Source organism: Carcharodon carcharias, chromosome 6 (assembly GCF_017639515.1).
Source record: "Carcharodon carcharias isolate sCarCar2 chromosome 6, sCarCar2.pri, whole genome shotgun sequence".
NCBI classification, from domain to species: Eukaryota; Metazoa; Chordata; class Chondrichthyes; order Lamniformes; family Lamnidae; genus Carcharodon; species Carcharodon carcharias.
Genome location: NC_054472.1, coordinates 81,135,199 through 81,151,253, shown reverse-complemented (window position 1 = coordinate 81,151,253; position 16,055 = coordinate 81,135,199). Strand labels below are relative to the sequence as shown.

The 16,055-nt window shown below is 43.2% G+C and overlaps 1 protein-coding gene across 1 annotated transcript in view; it reads left to right on the top strand.

Moving 5' to 3' along the window:
- LOC121279142 (ATP-binding cassette sub-family C member 9-like) overlaps positions 1 to 16,055 on the top strand; it is a 292,247-nt gene that overhangs the window by 16,453 nt on the left and 259,739 nt on the right. The gene's annotated exons all lie outside the window — the stretch shown is intronic.

The following is a 16,055-nucleotide window of genomic DNA, read 5'->3' as shown; positions in this document are numbered from 1 at the left end:
CCAAGTGTGGCATCAAGGAGCCCTAGCTAAACCGGAGTCAATAGGAATTGATGGGGGAAAACTCTCCGCTGATTGGAGTCAACCTAGCACAAAGGAAGATGGTTGTGGTTGTTGGAGGTTAGTCATCTCAGCCCCAGGACATCACAGGAGGAGTTCCTCAGGGTAGTGTCCTTGGCCCAACTATCTTCAGCTGTTTCATCAATGACCTTCCTTCCATCATAGGGTCAGAAGCAGGGATGGTCGCTGATGATCACGCAATGTCCAGCTCCACTCGCGACTCCGCAGGTACTGAAGCAGTCCATGTCCAAATGCAGCAAGACCTGAAAATACCCAGACTTTGGCTGACAAGTGGCAAGTAACATTCGCGCCACACAAGTGTCTGGCAATGACCATCTCCAACAAGAGAGAATCCAACCATCGCCCCATGATGTTCAAGGGCTTACCATCGCTGAATCCCCCACTATCAACATCCTGGGGGTTACCATTGATCAGAAACTGAACTGGACTAGCCATATAAATACCGTGGCTACAAGATCAGGTCAGAGACTAGGGATCCTGTGACGAGTAACTCACCTCCTGTCTCCCCAAAGCCTGTCCTCCATCAACAAGGCTCAAGTCAGGAGTGTGATGGAATACTCCCCATTTGCCTGGATGAGTGCAGCTCCCACAACACTCAAGAAGCTTGACACCATCCAGGACGAAGCAGCCTGCTTAATTGACACTACATCCACAAACATTCACTCCCTCCGCCGATGCACAGTAGCAGTGGTGTGTACCATCTACAAGATGCACTGCATGAACTCACCAAGGCTCCTTAGACAGCACCTTCTAAACCCATGACCAATACCATCTAGAAGGACAAGGGCAGCAGATAGGTGAGAACACCATCACCTGGAAGTTCCCCTCCAAGCCACTCAGCCTGATTTGGAAATATATCGCCGTTCCTTCAGTGTCACTGGGTCAAAATCCTGGAACTCTCTAACAGCACTGCGGGTGCACCTACACCAAATAGACTGCAGCGGTTCAAGAAGGCAGCTCGCCACCACCTTTTCAAGGGCAACTAGGGATGGGCAATAAATGCTAGCCCAGCCAGCGAAGCCCATATCCCGAGAATGAATAAAAAAGCACAGTGCAAGGGGAGAGAGAGCAGCGAGACACTGTTTAAAAAAGGGCAAAGAGAGAGAATGAGTGGGACATCATTTGAAAGAGTTAGGCCAGTCCATGTCTCCAGAACGGACCGAACATGTTTTAAGAAAATCAAAATGTGATCACAAAAGGAAATGGGTAAATGATCGGTGAGTATTTTTCTCGTTTATCTTCCAAAACCCAGGTAATTTATTAGTAATTTTATGGTTTTATTTGTAGTAGTGAGTTTTGCTTGTTGTAGTAAAGTTTATTAGGAGTAATAGGGTTACCTAATTATAAATTATGAAAAATAAATTAATTTACACACAATAGAGATGGCAGGGCTGTCGATGTGTTACAGCTGCAGCATGTGTAGCCAAGGTAACCACATCTGCGCTAAGCATCTGGCTTGAGGAACTTCGGCTGAGAGCCAGTGAACTGGTGACCACGCTACGGACACTGCGATTCACCAGGGTGGGGGAGAGTTACCGGAACGCTTTGTTCCTGATGGCCGTCATACCCTTAGGATAGGGTTGTCTGATTTGGCTAGGGGCAGAAGGGTGTGACTGCGAGACAGGCGGATAAGGGGTTCGAGATGGTAGAAGTGAAGGAGCCTCAGCCTTACAATTGCCCAGCAATTGAGGTTCTTGCAGCTGGTATGGATGAGGGCAAGAGCTGCAAGATGGATGAGCAAACTGACCATGGCATTGTGGAAGAGGAAGCCATTCAAGCGGGGTGAGTAAATAGGAACATTGTGGTAATAGAGAACAATGTAATCAGGGAATGGACACAGCTCTCTGCAACTGAGAGCATGAGTCCAGATGGCTATGTTGCCTACCAGGTGCCAATGCTCAGGATGTCTGCTGTAGATTGGAGAGGAACTTGTAGTGGGAGGGGGAGGATCCAGTTCTCATGGTCCATATGGGTACGAATATACCAATTAGAAGCAGGAGTGGGCCGCTCAGCCCTTTGAGCCTGCTCCGCCATTCGATGTGATCATGGCTGATCTGATTGTAACATCAACTCCACCCTCCCGACTGCCCTTGATAATCTTTCACCTTCTTTCTTATCAAGAATCTATCTATCTCTGTCTTAAAAAATATTCAAGACTCTGCTTCCACTGCCTTTTGAGGAAGAGAGTTCCAAAGACTTACAACACTCTGAGAGAAAAAAATATCTCCTCATCTCTGTCCTAAATGGGCAACCCCTTATTTTTAAACAGTAGCCCCGAGTACTAGATTCTCTCACAAGATGAATCATCCTCTCCACATCAATCCTTTCAAGACCCTTCAGGATCTTATATGTTTCAATCAAGTCACCTCTTACTCTTCTGAACTCCACAGGATACAAGTCTAGCCTATCCAACCTTTCCTCATAAGACAATCTGCCCATTCCAGGTCATCTAGTAAACCTTCTCTGAACTGCTTGCAATGCATTTACATCCTTCCTTAAATACGGAGGCCAATACTGTGCATAATACTCCAGATGTGGTCTCACCACTGCCCTGTATGACTGAAGCATAACCTCCCTATTTTTGTATTCGATCTTCCTTACAGTGAATGATAACATTCTATTAGCTTTCCTAGTTACTTGCTGAGCTGCAAACTAGCCTTTTGCAATTCACGCACCAGGACACCCAGATCCCTCTGCATCTCAGAGCTCTGCAATCTCTCACCATTTAGATAATTAGCTTTTTTATTTGTCCTTCCAAAATAGACAACCTCACATTTTCCCAAATTATACTCCATTAACCAAATCTTTGCCTGCTCACTTAAGCTATCTACATCACTTTGTAGCTTCCTCATGTCCTCTTCACATCTTACTATCCTACCTATCTTTGTGTCATCAGCAAACTTAGCAAACATACCTTCGGTCCCTTCATCCAGGTCGATTATGTAAATTGTAAAAAGCTGAGTATCCAGCACTGATCCCTGCGGCACACCACTTGTTACATCTAGCCAAGCAAAAAAAGACCCATTTATGCCTACTCTCTGTTCCCTGTTAGTGAGCCAATATTTTATCCATGCCAAGATGTTATTTTCTACAGCATGAGCTTTTATTTTTCGCCATAACCTTTGGTGTGACACCCTATTAAATGCCCTTTGGAAACTAAATACAGTACATCCACCCACATGTGACTCCTTCAAAGAACTCCAATAAATTGGTTAAACATGATTCCCCTTTCACAACATCAAGTTGACTCTGCCTGATTGCTCTGAAGTTTTCCAAGTGCCCTGCTGTAGCATCTTTAATAATAACCTCTAACATTTTCCCTATGACAGATGTTAAGCTAACTGGTCTGTAGTTTCCTGATTCCTGTGTTCCTCCGTTTTTGAATAAAAGAGTTAAATTTACTATTTTCCAATCTAATGAAACCTAACCCGAATCTTGGAAAATTAAAACCAATGCAGCAACTATCTCAAGATAAAGGCAAAATACTGCCGATGCTGGAAATCTGAAACTAAAACAAAAAATGCTGGAAAAACTCAGCAGGTCTGACAGCATCTGTGGAGAGAAAGACAGAGTTAATGTTTCAAGTCAGTCTGACTCTTCTTCAGAGCTAAGAGAAGTAAAAATGTAGTGAAATGTTACTGTTTAAGGGGAGTGGAGCTAGTGAAGCTGAGTAGAAGGCCAGCGATAGGTGGAGGCAAAGGAGAGATTGCCAAAGATGTCATAAACAAAAGGTCAAAGGGGTGTTGATGGTGATGGCACTGGTTAAAGGAGATGCTTTTGGTAACATTAAGAATAGAAAGCAGAATATGATACTAGCTGGACAAGGGTAAGCACTCTGGAAAGAACAACATGAGCAAGTGACAGATGGCCCTTGTGGGGGTGGGATGGTGGGAAAAAATATCGAAAATAGGCTAAAAGGTGGGGATAAAACAATGACTAAAAATGAAAATAAATTTTAAAAATAATAATAAAAGTAAGCAGAAAAAAATTAAAATTAAAAAATAAAAATTAATGTTGAAAAAAGGGATAAAAAAGGGGTGAGGATGGAGGAGAGAGTTCATAGTCTTAAGTTGTTGAACTCAATGTTAAGTCTGGAAGGCTGTAAAGTGCCTAATCGGAAGATGAGGTGCTGTTCCTCCAGTTTGTGTTGAGCTTCACTGGAACATTGCAGCAGGCCAAGGATGGACATGTGGGCATGAGAGCAGGATGGTATATTGAAATGACAAGCAACAGGAAGGTCTTGGTCATGTTCGTGGACAGGCCAAAGGTGCTCCCCAAAGCGGTCACCCAGTCTGCTTCACTTGAAAGGAGTGTTTGGGCCTTTGGACCGTGAGGAGGGGGTGTAAAGGGGCAGGTGTTGTACCTTCTGTGATTACATGGGAAGGTGCCATGGGAGGGGGTTGAGGTGATGGGGGTGATGGAGTGGACCAGGGTGCCCCAGAGAGAACGGTCCCTATAGAATGCCGACAGTGGAGGATGAAGGAAAGATGTGTTTGGTGGTGGCATCATGCTGGAATTGGCGGAAATGGCGGAGAATGATCCTTTGAATGCGGAGGCTAGTGGGGTGAAAAGTGAGGACAAGGGGGACCCTATCATTGTTCTGGGAGGGAGAGGAAGATATGAGGGCAGAGGCATGGGAGATGGGTCAGACATGGTTGAGGACCCTGTCATTTAAGGAAGAAGGAAGACATGTCACAGCGCTGTTTTGGAAAGTGGCAACATCGGTACAGATGTGACGGAGGTGAAGAAACTGAGAGAATGGGATGGAGTCCTTACAGGAAGCAGGGTGTGAGGAGCTGTAGTCGAGGTAGCTGTGGGAGTCGGTGGGCTTGTAATGAATATAGCTAAAAATATAAAGACAGTAAGAGTTTCTATAGATATTATAAAGGAGTTAACACCTATCACCAGAAATTGAGACAGAGGTGTCAAGGAAAGGAAGTGTCAGAGATGGACCATGTGAAAGTGATAGAGTGGTGGTGGATGAGGATTGTGCAGGCATCTCTTCAAGGAAGAAGCGGAGAGTCCTCAGACCATCCTGGTTGGGGGGTGGAGGTGTAGAGGGATTGGACATCCAACGTCATCAACCATTTCACTAGCTTTTAAGACCCTAGGCTGAAGTCTATCAGGACCCATGGACATTTTAGTTTGCAGGCCCAACAGTTTGCACAGTACCACTCTTCTGGTGACTGTAATTTTCCCAAGTTCTTCCCCCTCTTCCATTTCCCCTGTTACAGCTATTTCTGGGATGTTACTTGAATCCTCTATGGTGAAGCCCGATGCAAAATACATGTTCAATTTGTCTGCCATCTCCTTATTTTCCGTTATTAAATCCCTAGACTCATTTTCTATAGGAACAACGCTCACTTTGTTAACTCCTTTATAATATCTATAGAAACTCTTACTGTCTTTATATTTTTAGCTAGTTTGCTCTGATACTCAAATTTTTCCTTTCTTTATCAATCTTTTGCTGTTTTTTATGTTTTGTCCAATCTTCTGACCTGCCACCCATCTTTGTGCAATTATATGCTTTTTAATTTTGCTACTATCTTTAATTTTTAAAGTTAACCACGGATGGTGGATCCTCCGCTTGGAATTTTTCTTTCTCGTTGGAATCTATGTATTCTGTGTGTTCTGAAATATCCCCTTAAATATCTGCTGCTGCATCTCTATTGACCTATCTGTTAACCTAATTTGCCAGTTCACTTTAACTAGCTCTTCTTTAATGCCCTCATAATTGCCCTTATTTAAGATTAAAATATTAGTCTTGGGTCCATTCCTCTCTCCCTCAAACTTAATGTAAAACTCAACCATATTATGATCACTGCTACCTAGGGATGCCTTCACTATAAGGTCATTAACTAATCCTATCTTGTTGCACGGTACCAGTTCGAGTATAGCCTGCTCTTTGGTCAGTGCCAAAACATGCTGTAAGTATCCTGAAAATATTCTATGAATTCCTCATCTAGGCTACCTTTGCCCATCTGATTTTCCCAGTCTATATGCAGATTAAAATCCCCCAAGACTATCACCTAGCCTTTCTGACAAGCTCCCATTATTCCTTCCTTTCTACCCCATCCTACTCCGTCCTACTATATGGTTTCTGCTAGGGGGCCTGTTCACCACTCCCACAAGTGACTTCTTGCCTTTATCATTTCTGATCTCTACCCAAACTATTTCTACATTCTGGTTTCCTGAACATAAGCCATCCCTCTCTAATGTGCTAGTACCATCATTAGTTAAGAGAGCCACCCCTTCACCTTTTCCCATCTTCCTGTCCTAAATGTCACGTATCCTTCAATATTTGGGTCCCAATCTGCCATCCTGTAGCTATGACTCTAAAGGCTATCAGATCATAATTAATTATTTCTATTTGTGCTCTCAGTTCACCTGTTTTGTTTCAAATACTACATGCATTCAGATACAGAGCCTTTAGTTTCATCTCATCCTTTTATTATTTTTGTAACCTCCAGCCTTATCTGCTGATTGACTCTTAGATTTGTACTCCCTGTAGTTCCTGTCCCTTCCTGTCACAGTCTGTTTATCATTTCCCACATGAATACCTTTCTCTCTTGTCTTTTCTTTACTGTTTGATTGACCACATCTTCCCAAATTTGATCCCTTGCCCCCACTATTTAGTTTAAAACCCTCTCTACTTTCTTAGTTATGTGGCTCACTGGAACACTGGTCCCAGTATGGTTCAGGTGTAGAATGTCCCAACAGTATAGTCCCTACTTTTTCCAGTCCTGGCGCCAGTCCCAACTAGCAGGAACCCACTTCTTCCACACTAGTCTTTGAGCCACGTATTCATCTTGTTAATTTTGTGTACCCTATGCCAGTTTGCATGTGGCTCAGGTAATAATCCAAAGATTATAACCTTTGAGGTTCTGCTTTTTTAGTGCTTGGCTTCTCATACTCTCTATGCAGAACCTCTTTCCTAGTTCTAGCTATGTCGTTGGTACCTACATGGACCATGACAACTGGATCCTCCCCCTCCCACTGCAAATTCCACTTCAGCCCTGAATAGGTGTCCTGAACCTTGGCACTGGGCAGGCAACAGAGCTGTCTGGGCTCTCACTCTTTGCTGCTGAGAACAGTGTCAATCCCCCTCACTATACTGTTCCCTACTACCACTACATTCCCTTTTGCTCCCCCTAGTTGAATGGTTTCCTGTACCATGGTGCTATGGTCAGCTTGCTCATCTACTCTGCAGCCCCCACTCTCATCCAAACAATCTGAGAGACCTCAAACCTAATGGACAATTGCAGGGGCTGCTACTCCTGCCCTCTGGGTCCCCTTACCTGCCTCATTCGAGGTCACACCCACCTGTCCCCGACTGCTGACCAAATCAGAAGACCTTATCCTAAGAGGTGTGAGTGCCTCCTGGTACAAAGCATTCAGGTAACTTTACCCCTCCCTGAAGTACCACAATGTCTGTATTTCCGCCTCCAGTTTGATGACTCTGAGCCGAAGCCCCTTAAGCCGCAAACGCTTACTGCAGATGCGTTTGCTCTGAATCAGCAGCATCCAGACACTTCCACGTGCAGCAGCTTTAACACATCAGTCCTGCCATCTTTAATGTGTTTTAATTAATTACTTAACTATATTATTCACTTATTTATGTTCCCTTTTTTGTATACTTTATTAACTTTACCACCAGTTTGTATACTATTTTAAATCTTAGGACTGGAATAGACCTTAACCACTTACCAGATACTCACCAAACAGCTAGCTCCTTTACCTGTAGTAGAGTAAGAACCAATTCCTACAGAGTGAAAAGGTAGAAAAAGCAAAAGGAAACGAATACTACCTTCCGCACCCCCGCCACCCTTCCTCCCTCCCCCCAACCCCAAACTCACCAAACTCTCAGGTACGCACTCAGTTCCTCAGCTGTACTTGTTTGCCTCGTACCAATGACATAAATCTAGGAAGTGGGTTCTGCTTAGGGATTATGAGTAGCTAGGGTCTAAATTAAAAAGAAATTGAAAGTAATAATCTCTGGATTACTACAAGCATTTTGGCATAAGTTAAGTAAGATTAGAGAGATAAATGCATGGCTTTAAGACTGGTGTGGAAGAAATGGGTTTTGTTTCATGGGGCACTGGCACCAGTACTGGGGAAAGTGGGAGCTGTACCGTTGGGACATTCTTCACGTTAACCATGCTAAGACCCGTATTCTTGTGAGCCCTATAACTAGAGCAGTAGAGACAGCTTTAAACTAAGTAGTTGGGGAAGGGATCATATGAGATGAAATGTGGTAAATTAAAGGGAACAACAAAGTTATACAGCAGTGTAGCGATTTGGATAATGATAACTAGAGTATGGCAGGAAGGGAGTGCACCAGCAGATAAGGCCAGAGATTGTATAAAGACAGAGTTAATTGAGATGTGTCTGAATGCACGCAGCATTTTTTAACAAAACAGTTGAATTGTTAGCACAGATAGAAATAAATATATATGACCTGATAACCATTATAGAAATGTGGTTGCAAAGTGACCAAGGCTGGGACCTGAATATTGAAGGATATATGATATTTCAAAAAGACAGGAAGCTAGGGAAAGGCGGTGGGGTAGCCCTATTAATTAATGATGTCATTAGTAAAGCGGTGAGAGATGACCTTGGCTTGGAAATGCAAGATGTAAAATCAGTTTGCATAGAGATAAGAAATAGGAGAGTTAAGAGGTCACTTTGAGTAGTTTGTAGGCCCCCTAATAGTAGTACTAATACACTGTAGTTTGGAGTGTACATGAAGAAATAAATGGGCTGTGTATGAATTTTAAAATAGGGAATTTTTGGACCAGCAGCCACTGGAGGTCAGCAAGTACTTGGGTGAGGGGTAAATGGATCTTGGTGTGAGTTAAGTAATGGGCTGCAGAGGTTGGATGAGCTCAAGTTTATGGAGAGTGCAAATTAGGAGGTCATCCAATATAACATTGGGATAATTGTGACTTGGAGTAACAAAGCTGTGAATTGGGGTTTCAGCAGCTAATGAGTAGAGGCAGGGGCAAAGATGGGTCCCTGTGAATAAAGAGGACTTATCTACCTGCCTAGCCACACTATTCGAGTGTAGCCATTACACTGGTATCAATCTAACAACTATCTGAAAGATAGTCCAGGTATGATCTATCCACAAAAAGCAGGATAAATTAACTCACCTAATTATCATCTTATCAGCCTGCTCACAATCATCACCAACTGGCTGCAATGTATATGATTGACATGTTACACTGCAGCAACTCATTCAGGCACCACCCTGCACCAAAAGTTCTTGATCAAGAAAGATAAGAGTAGCAGCATCATCACCTGCAAGATCCCCACCAGCCTCACAACATTTTGACTTGGATATGTATCTCTGTCCACTTATTGTTATTGGGTCAAACTCCTGGAATTTCTTAACATTGTGGGAACACTATCAGCAAAAGTAATGCAGCAGTTCAAGGAGGAGGCCCACAACAACCTTAGGGGAACTGAGGATGAGGGATAAAGTGCAGCTTGTTTGGGCAAATGAAAACAATTGCAACCTTGTTTCTTCTTCATTTTTGACTCTGGCTCGAATTCTAGGTACAGTTGGATAGATTAAAAGCACTGACTTGAAAATGAGTTAGCTGTTGGTACAGGAGGCTGTGTGCCATTTGGTAACCCACCATCTGAGGTTGTTATTGAACAATTAATACCCATTCATGGCAACTCCTAAACTATGAATGGGCACCTACTCTTAGCCATTGTTTGGAAGCACAGGTAGGAAAATTAAACACTAAATGGCTGTGATAACCTAAGATTTATTATTAATGATTTTTCTAACTTAAATCCTGGATCTCCCTTCCTAACAGCTTTGTGGGTTTACCTACTCCACATGGACTGCAGCAGCTGAAGAAGGTAGCTCACCACCATATTCTCAAGGGCAATTAGGGATGGTCACCTACTCGGCGATGCCCACATCCCGTGATCAATAAATTTTAAAAATCTTACTTCTTTACATCTCCGTAAACAATTAGAGAGTCTTCCCATTGATCAGTCTGCATGAAACTACACTGAAAGCAGCATAACATGAAATCATAAGAACATAAGAAATAGGAGCAGGCGTAGGCTTATTCCCCATAACTCTCTTGTAGATGAAAAATTTGTAACTCAGCCTTGAATGTATTCAATAACCCAGTCTCCACAGCTTTCGGAGGTAGAGAATTCCAAAGACTAATGAACTTCTGCTAAAAGAAATTTCTCCTCATCTTCATCTTGATGGGAGACCTCTAATTCTAAAACTGTGTCCCCTAGTTCCTCTCGGTATCTACCCTGTCAAACCCCCTCAGAATCTTTTATGTTTCAATAAGGTCACCTCTCAATCTTCTAAATACCCTTGAGTATCGGCCTAACCTCCTCAAACTTTCCTCATAAGACAAGCCCTTCATCCCAGGAATCAATCCAGTGAATCTTCTCTGAAACACTCCCAATGCAAGTAGATCCCTTCATAAAAGGAGACCAAAACTGTACATAGTACTTTAGATATGGATTCACCAATGTGTTGTACGGTAGTAGCAAGACTTCCCAACTTTTATAGTCATAATCCTTGCAGTAAAAGTCAACATTCTATTTGTCTTACTAATTACCTACACGCTAAATTTTTGTGATTCATGTACAAGGACACCATAGCATACTGTAGTCCCTCTCCATTTAAATAATCTATTCTTCTATTCTTCCTTTCAAAGTGGATAACTTCACATTTTCCCACGTTATCTTCCATCTGCATTTTTTTTGTCCACTCTCTGTTTTGCAGACTGTGGGGCTGGGGGTGGGCATGGTGTGGGGATTTTATGGAGCCATTGGGGGTCTCATCTGTAAGCTGGAGAGCAAGGACACCAGGGGCAGAAGTCCTGCCCACTGAGAACTGCTGGTCAATGAGGCCAGCAGCTCTTTTGCTGTCTAGCCTCATTAGGGAGGCGGTGGCTGCTGCAGGAATGACAGCCACTAGAGGCTCAGGATCGAGTGTGGTATGGGTTCAGCAGCAAGGGCAGGAGGTTGGCTCTCACTGGACCCCTCCCCCACTTCCTGATATTGGGTCCTCTGATCAGGTACTGAATTCCTTTGAACGAGGGCCCCATCCCCCACTCCACCCGAGAGATCACAAGCAGCTTGCATTCATTTGCTTGTTGTCCTCCGATGTGGTGACAGGCCTGCCCACTGTTGGGTTAGTACCACTGGTTGGAATGTGGCCCTTAAGTGATCATTAAGTGCTAATTTAAGGGCCTCAATTGGCAGCTGGGCGGGAAGTTTGACAATGGGCCTTCCCGCCCTGGACTTAATTTTAGAGATGAAAGGGGGCGTGGGGTGATCACAAGCCACCCTCCAGCCTGATTAAAGGCCATCCCTGCCTCTAAACATGCCATGTGCAAGGGCATAAAATTCTCCCTTTGCGTCTTCCTCACAACTTGCCTTCCCACCCAATTTGAATCGTTAGCAAATTCAGCTACAATACACTGTGTCCCTTCATCCAAGTCATTAATATAGATTGTAAATCAGGCCCAGCACTGATCCCGGTCATACCCTGCTAGTTAAAGTTTGCCAAACTCAAAATGACCCATTTATCCCAACTCTTTTTCTTGTTAGACTATCCTCTATCAGATTGATACATGACTGCCCCCAAATCATGAGCTCTTAACTTTTATTTGGCACCTTATCGAATGCTTTTTGGAAATTCAAATACACAGCATTTGCTGTTTCTCCTTTATTCACCCTGCTTGTTATATCCTCAAAGAACTCTAATAAATTTGTCGCACACTGTTTCTCTTTCATAAAATCCATGTTGACTGTGCTTGATTGTATTATGATTCTCTAAATTCCCTGCTGCTACGTCCTTCATAATAAATCCAGCATTTTTCCAAGGACAGATGTTAGACTAACTGGCCAGTGGTTTCCTGCTTTTTTTTTCTTCCCTTTCTTGAACAGAGGTGTTATATTTTTTCAGTTTTCCAATCCGGAATCCAGGGAATTTTGGAAGATGACAACCAATGCACCCACTATCTCTGCAATCACTTTTTCTAAGACCCTCGTAATAAAGGATAGCATTCCATTAGGCTTCCTAATTACTTGCTGTACCTGCATACTAATTTTTTGTGACGCATATACTAGAACACCTAGAATCCTCTGCACCTCAGATTAGCCCAAGCCTGAATGTTGTCCAGGTCTTGCTACATTTGGACATGGACTGCTTCAGTTTCTGAGGACTTGCTGCTGAACATGGTGCAATCATCAGTGAACATCCCGCTTCTGACCTTTTAATGACAGGAAGGTCATTGATGAAGCAGCTGAAGATGGATGCGCTTAGGACAAAACCCTGAGGAACTCCTGTATCGATGTTCTGGGACTGAGATGATTATCCTCCAACAGCTACAACCATATTTCTTTGTGCAAGGTATGACTCTATCCAGCGGAGAGTTATCCCCTGATTCCTATTGATTTCAGTTTTGCTAGGACTAGGGATGCCACATTTGGTCAAATGCTTTGATGTCCAGGGCAGTCACTCCCACCTCACCTCCTGAGTTCAGCTCTTTTGTTCATGCTTGGACCAAGACTGTAATGAAGTCAGGAGTTGAGTGGCCCTTGCGCAACCCAGACTGAGCTCAGCAATCAGGTTATCGCTGAGTAAGTGCCACTTGATAGCACTGTCGACGACCTCTTCCATCACTTAGCTGATGATCAAGAGTAGACTGATGGGGTGTTAACTGGCCATGTTGGATTTGTCCTGCTTTTTGTGAACAGGACATACCTGGGCAATGTTCCACGTTGCCAATGTTGTAGTTGTACTGTAATAACTTGGCTAGGTGCACGGCTAATTCTGGAGCACAATTCTTCAGTGCTATTGCTGGAATATTGTCAAGGCCTATACCCTTTGCAGTATCCAGTGCCTTCAGCCATTTCCTGATATCACATGGAGTGAATTGAATTGGCTGAGCACCAGCATCTGTGATGCTGGGGGACCTCAGGAAGAGGTTGAGATGGATCATCCAATCGGCACTTCTGGCTGTAGATGGGTTGCAAAAGCTTCATCCTTCTGTTTTGCATTGATCTGCTGGGCTTCCCCATCATTAAGGAAGGGTATATTTGTGGAGCCTGCTCCTCATGTTGTTTACACCACTATTCACAACTCAGTGTGGCAGGACTGCAGAGTTTAGATCTGATCAGTTGCTTGTGGGATTGCTGCCACCTCTGGTGGACCTGTTCTGTCGGTTGGACAGCACTTATCCATGGATTATGATGGCAGTGACTAGGACATTGTCTGTATGGTATGCTTCCATGAGTATGACTATGTCAGGCTGTTGCTTGACTGGTCTGTGGGACAGCCCTTTTAATTTTGGCACAAACCCCCAGATGTTAGTAGAGGACTTTGCAGTGTCAGCAGGGTGGGGTTTGTTATTTTTACTTAGTTCTGTTGAGGGGTCATTCGGACTCGAAACATTAACTGTACTCCTCTCCGCAGATGCTGCCAGACCTGCTGAGTTTTTCCAGGTATTTTTGTTTTTGTTTTGGGTTTGCTATTGTTGTTTCTGGTGCTTAGGTTGCTGGGTGGTCTGTCTGGTTTCATTCCTTTTTGTAGACTTTGTAGTGATTTAATACAACTGAGTGGCTTGTAATGCCATTTCTGAGGGCATTTAAGAGTCAACCACGTTGCTGTGGGTCTGGAGTCACATGTAGCCCAGACCATGTAAGGATAGCAGATTTCCTTCTCTAAAGGGAATTAATGAACCAGATGGCTGTTTATGACAATCGACAATAGTTTCATGGGAGAGACTAAATACCAAAGATGTGTTGTGAAACAAGAGGCAAAGGGAGTGGTAGAAGTAAGGAAACAAGGCATTGGCCCAGAGTGGGTGTTTCTTGCAGAATAAAGGTCAGCTCTTGTCTGAAAGCAAAAACATGAGAACAAGATACAAACTGGCACTTGGGGGTGGGGGGTATTTAAAATGGAGGACAAAGTTTATGGTCTGAAGCTGTTCGATTCAATGTTGAGTCCAAAAGGCTGTAAAATGCCTAATCAGAAGATAAGGTGCTGTTCCTCCGGTGTGCATTGGGCTTCACTGGAACATTGCAGCAGGCTTAGGGCAGAAATATGTTCATGAGAGCAGGATGTTGTATTGAAATGACAAAAGACCAGAAGGTCATGGTCATGCTTGTGGATTGAGCAAAGCTGTTTTGCAAAGCAGTCACCCAGTCTGAATTTGGTCTCTCCAGTGTAGAGGGTATCGTATTGTGAGCAGCAAATACAATAGACTAAACTGGAAGAAGTTCAAGTAAATCAATGTTTCACCTTGAAGGCCTTGGACACTGAGGAGACAGAACGTAAAGGGGTGGGCGAAACATTTCCTGAGATTGCATGGGAAGGTACCGTGGGAAGGGGATGAGGTGTTGGGTGGGGGTGATAGAGTGGACCAGGGTGTTGCAGAGGCAATGGTCCCTTCAAAATGTTGACAGCAGAGGGAAGGTCCCATTGGAATGCTGACAGGGGAGGGGAAGGGAAGATGTGTTTGTGATGGCATCATGTTGTAGGTGGTAGAAATGTCTGAGGATGACCCTTTTAATATGGAGGCTGGGGGTTGGGTGCGTGGAAAATGAGGACAAAGGGAACCCTATCATGGTTCTGGGAGGGAGGGAAGGGGTGAGGGCCGAAATGGGTCGGTGACTGTTGAGGGCCCTATCAACAACAGTGTGGGGAATCTTCGGTTCAGTGTCTGAAGCACTGCTGTGGAAGGTAGCGTCATCAGAACAGGTGCGATGGAGACAGAAAAACTGGGAGAATGGAATGGAGTTCTGACAGAGAAACCGGATTTTTCCTGCATGCCACAGCTGCAATACATCACCTGCCCTGCAACCTCCATGGTATTTTATTTAACTAAATAGAGTTTCAAGTTTTGAGATATCACTTAGCGCTTATTTGTAATTATATTAATGAGTTTAACATAAATGGAATACAATACTTTAATTTACCCAGTCCTAGTTTAAACTACTGCCTTACTTTAGAGAAAAGAAAATTATAAAATCACCAACCATTTACCTACCTATTCACCCAATTCATGCCTCTAAACCCCAGCTCTCGTTGTGTCTTGCTCCCTCTCTTGAAATGCTCCTTCTCCTGTGAAACATATTTGGGGACGTAGAGTTACAGAGAGACATTGATAGATTAAGTGAGTGGACAAACTATGTCAGATGGATTTCAAAACAGTTAAGTGTGAGGGCCTCAAATTTGGATCAAATGTTGAAAGCTTGGAACAGTGAACGTTCAACCTGACTTATGAGTCTGTGATCATAGATCAGAAAAGTGTAGTAGTTTTGTACAAAAAAAACAGTGAAGGATAATGGAATGCTAGCCCTCATTACTGGAGGGCTAGCATTAAAAGGGAGGAATTTTAGCCACATCTATATAAAGCCGGAATGTATAGGTTAATTTGAATTTAAAGAGAAATAATGTTTTAATTATTAACTGAAAGTTGTCCAGTAATATATTCAAAACTTATCTTTTCAAATGATTTTAGAAATGTTCTGATACAATGCATTTTTATAAGATGTTAACTTTTTGTATACCAACCAGTACACCATTTTAGCTTTTAGCCCCTGTTTCCAGCATAAACAGTACATTTGGCCATAAATTTGTTACGATCCCTGTAGAGACTGGTAACTTTTTAAAAAGGAAGGAATCCAGTGATGCCAATGGAAGGAAACCTGCTGGACAAGATTTCACTTTAAAACTTCTAGGCTAACAAACCAAGTGAAATTAACACAATTCAGACATTAATTAACAGATGAAGGATTTTTCAAATAAAAGGTACATTTCACTTTAAATATTGAATACAACAAAATAATGCCTCATGAAGTTATAAGCACTCAAGTCACTTCCCACACAAACATAATCTCTCAATCTTTCCTACTCAATCTTTGTTTTGTAGGATTTCTCACTTCCCATCTAATAATTTCCCCCTATGAGTTGCGTTCAC